The sequence below is a fragment of the Haliotis rufescens genome, unplaced genomic scaffold (assembly GCF_023055435.1).
Source record: "Haliotis rufescens isolate VD_foot unplaced genomic scaffold, xgHalRufe1.0.p SCAF_11, whole genome shotgun sequence".
NCBI lineage: Eukaryota > Metazoa > Mollusca > Gastropoda > Lepetellida > Haliotidae > Haliotis > Haliotis rufescens.
In genome coordinates, this window is record NW_025963791.1 from 10,166,404 (window position 1) to 10,171,562 (window position 5,159).

Below are 5,159 nucleotides of genomic sequence, written 5' to 3' on the forward strand. Positions count from 1 at the left end.
AGTGGTAGAGCGTCCGCCAGGAGAGGGGAAGGTCCGGGGTTCGATCCCCAGCCGCGTCATACCAAAAGACGTAAAAAGATGGTACTTGTTGTTACCCTGTCTGGTGATCGGCATTAAGGGGCTAAAACAAGGAGGTTTAATGGGCTAAAACAAGGACTGGTCGGCTCGGAGTCAGTCTGGGTGGGGTATTCATGTTAAACTGCGGCATGATATCTCAGCGAGCTAGCACTATAAATAATAGTACAAGCAGCCACACACACACACACGTGCATATTTAAGTGCAATAACCTTGGACGCGACGTTAAACCCCATTTCACCTCACCTCTCCTCAACACCATGCCCATGTTCGTGGGTTTCACAGGGCGGTCGGGTAGCCTAGTTGTTAAAGCGTTCGCTCGTCACGTCGAAGACCCGGGTTCGATTCCCGACATGGTCACAATGTGTGAAGCCCATTTCTGGTGTCCCCCGCCGTGATATTGCTGGAATACTGCTAAAAGCGGCGTAAAACCATACTCACTCACTTGTGGGTTTCACAAAAGTTGTAAATGTCTGAGACCTGCATCACTTCGGGCTTTCCTCCCATATCAAGCTGGCATATGATAAACATGAAATACCATTCAAAGTGGTGTTAACGTAACTCACTCACTCACTCACTCACTCACTCATTCAGACATGTGTCGTGAGAAGTGACGATTTATTGGCCATCAGTCCTCACAAGTATAAGGCCTCTAAGCTGATCAAGTCGCATGTTGGATGTAATCGGCGACGTAAGTGGAAAATCTATAACACACAGCAAAATCATGACGCCGGGATGGGAGTTATGCAGGCTCTTCAGTTATATATAACCGTTACATAACAGAGAACACCAATAGGCACTCGTATCCCCTTTACGGTACCATCAGATGAACATACCACTGACGGATTCAGGAGGTTGGTGAGCAAGAGGGTGCACTAAATCTTTGGTCCACTTTGTCCCGACACATCTTGGAGTCTTGGAGAGTGCACAATATCATAAGTGCTTGCATATTGCAAGATCATCAAAGCCTTTGTCGCACGTCATCGGCGAGGCGAGAAGATTGTATGACTGCTTCGGTCAATTCTGACAGTAATCGCATGCGTGTATTTCACAATATATCGTTACGTAGTCATTTCCAAATTGAAACGCAAGGGTTAATCCAGAAATCGTACAGAGTTATCGTATTCGACGTAATAAGCGCCCAGGGCGCTCCTAAAATTAAAAGGGGGCTATTATTAGAATATTATTTGGGTGAAGAAAAAAAAGAATTGAAAGATAAATTTCGTGGTTTATGCGGACATCCTGAAATGTCAATGTACGGCAGATAATTTTTTCCAGAATTTAACTGCCCATAAATAAGGGTGCATATAAGACACGTGTGCGTATTATACGCGAATAAATAGGTCTTGTGTACATTGATCAATCGGAAGGGGTGCTAATTGAGATTGTTCACAAGCCAATATCTTAGCAAATATCGCCGTGGGCGCTTATTACGTCGAATACGGTAAATTGTGAAATCGGTAAATGACTACACAAGATCAATGAGTAATTAACAAATTATATTGAAATACAAAGTTTGGGGGTTACATTCACAAAAGCCAATATAATGGGTCAAATAAGTGGTAGCAGCCTGTTTGTTCGTTAGCTCTTTAACGCCGCACTCAGCATTTTTCCAAATATATGACGGCGGTCTGTAAATAATCGAATCTGGACCAGACAATCCAGAGATTGACATCATGAGCAAATAGGATCTACGCAAATCGGATACGATGACATGCATTACCAAGATGTAGGGTCATGTCTTGACTGTAGGACCCCATCGCGGCTCTCGGGAGGCTACAACCAAATCAGCGGGCCTGACCACCCGATCCCGCCTGTCGCCTCTTACGACAAGCATAGTCGCCTCTTACGACAAACATAGTCGCCCCTTTACGGCAAGTATGTGTTGCTGAAGACAAATACCGGCCCTTCAACATATGTCCGTGCACTCACGAATGTCCAGAATTTCCGTCGAATGTCTTGTCAGGTGTGTCGTTTTTCTCGAATCCGGAATTTTGTTGATGTCTGTCAGGAATTCAGTGTTTTCAGTAAGGCTGGGACGAGTCCGAACTTACTACCCGGGTACCCACCGCCCTTTTACCCGACCCTAGCGTACCCGGGTCTCAAGAGATGGGTACAAAATGTCCGATTGGGCATTTTGTTTCACCATAGCCCTGGCAAAACGTATTTAGATGCATGTAATAAACAATCTGGTCATGTATACACTGAAGTTGACTTAATATATCTTTATTTAACCATATGAAAAGTCAGAAGGAACGGGTGCATAGTCAGAAAGAAATGTGAACATTAGTGTCTTATAGTGTAACCATAGAGTTCTAGATACCTTTTGTCATTAAACAATATATCACGTGACTAACCACGGGTCCGGGTAGTCTTTTGGTACCCACCCGACCCGCGTACCCGGGTTATCCCTCCCAGTTTTCGGATAGATATTAAATCCGCAAGAGGCAAAGAGATCAGACAAGTTAATTCGCAAAAGGTCTCCAAACGCCCTGGTTTTGCATTTGCATAGGTACAGCCAGACATCTAGAAACTGTAACGTCATGAAACTACTCTAATTTTGTTATGTTTGTTTACATCAACCAGGGGCGGTAACTCTAATTATACATCCTGTTACAATCTGTACACGACAGCTCTCGGAATTTTACAAGCGCTTCAATCATTTGCAGCCCCTGACAATCACTCCGAATAAATCCACAATAATCTTTACTGCCGCATAACATCATGACCAAGTCGGTACAAATAAAACATATTCCTTTTCAAATATCAAAATCAAAGTTAACGTTTGTTTTTTTTATGTAAAAGACATAACTAAAAATAATTCCATGTACTGTTATCCTCACGAGGTGATAGATTAGCCTACTGATAAATGTACTGGCTTCTAAAGTCGTAGAACCCCAACATGGAAGCCTATTCTTGGTGACCCCTATGTCTACTATAGCAGGCATATTCTAAAACGTGCTTAAAACAGTACTTTCTCGTCTATATGCACTTACTTGCATACTTATACGTACGTGTCTCCTGTTTTATGGACAAAGAACGTCTGTTGATAAAATGCTGTGTGACGTCAGACAACCGGACTGGCAACTTTTCAATGTTACCAGACCATATAAAATGTTGCCAGTCCAGAATTTTCTATACTAACGAACAAAAGTAAGAAAAGGGTAAACAAGAATAGTACTGTTGAATGTTAGTTCTCAGCAAATAACAATAAACTGGTGGACTGTCAACTTAGTAACTTTAACGCATTGAAATTTTAAACATCAATAACGTGTTTAACGTTTACAGTTAATTTGTCTCTTACATTGACTTAAAACTAGAATGCTTAGGTTATTTAGGAAATACAATAATACCCCGACCATCGGATGTGCAACTTTTCAAAACTGACCTTCCGTCAGCAAAATAGACCGTCTCGGACTGTCGGGCAGGTGGACAATCTCATTAAAATCAGATCCTAGTTTTCGCTACCGTTAAACAAAGTATATTTAGCGATAGCGAGAACTAAGATCTGATTTTAATGAGATTGGGCAGGCGGGTATCTTAAACACTTGTGATGGTTGTCACGAAAGGCTACGGGACCTATGGAAAGTGGCTTATCGACAGGATTTATGATGCTGTCTTTATAATACAATACGACGAGGTATCGTATCGGACTAAAAGATCTGGTTTTAATAAGACTGCGATATGCAGATGCATCGAGGTTATCATACAATGATATGGGTAAGGTGAAATGGGGTTTAACGTCGCGTTCAAGATTATTGCACTGATATAGTGAAAATGGGTCCAGGGATATTGTCGTAATATAATGGAGATATTACACACTGGATGATCGAGGATGAGTTCAACATGTATTATTGATGTTGGCAATCGAACACAACCCTCTACCAACTTCATTGAAAACTATTTTGGCAATCTGTGATTTGACTGGTTGCGTGACATCTAGCCCCGGTGGCGTGGCTAACTCGCAAAGCGAAATTAGAGGAATTCATCAAGCGCTGACCAAAGACAGGAAGAACTTATGTAACACGTGGCCTATGCTAAAACTTACGTTAATGTGGTCATTGTGGGATGAAGCAGCGAAGGAAAGAGCGCTTGTTTGCTACCTTACAGAGTTAAAAAAAAATACACACAGAGGTTTGATGTCTACACTAATAAAATTATGTATTGATTGGTATTTATGTAAGCCAGTTTGGGATGTTTACCAACCTCTTTCAAGTTACGTTGAATAACACACACACACACACACACACACACACAAACACACAAACACACACTCTCTCTCTCTCTCGGGTCCGCGTATGTATATACCTTTTTGTAGGTTTTTCATTCACATCTCTTTTAACAGTTATCTAATCAATAATATCATCCCAAATGTGAGAAATTCATGCTCCTGCAAGATTAAGATGTTTACGTCAAATCAAAGAATTAAAAACAACAACAACACAGTTGCTGTCTCTTAAAATGTTTATTTTGTTTAATTAAAAGAGGATTGACGGCGACCAGCTCTGATTCTGACCAGATTTTAATGACGGGTGCTCCACCAACAAACATGGCAACAAACGGGCACCTGTCATTTTGTGATTAGAGTTGTCTACCCTTGATAACCCAAATATTACACAGGTGTTCTTTTGTCAGCGATTCCGTGTTGACTTTGTGACATAGGTCCAACATATAGCTTTGGTAGTCAAAGTTAGATAAAGATATCAATTGCTTCTTCGACTGTGCCGATTTATGAAAATATCATTTAGAAACACAGCTGATGAAAGATACTCTTTGTAATAAAACTGATTTTTGTTCCGATGGATGTGCCCAAATATAATGTCCTATTTCAATTAAAGATATCTAAAGAAGGCGTGCTATTTACATTACAAATGTTCAGTTTCATGTCACTACAGCTTTAAAATGTAACCTGGTCGGAAATCATGAGGTGATGACACATTTTTGGGACGCGATGCTTCAATGTGGGTCACGAAAATACTATTAATAAAGATGCGCCATCTAGCGGAATTTGCAGAAACTAAAACGGAGTTAAACGAAGTAGTCAGTCGGCTATGTACGCTTGTTTCCGATCACGGCTTCACTC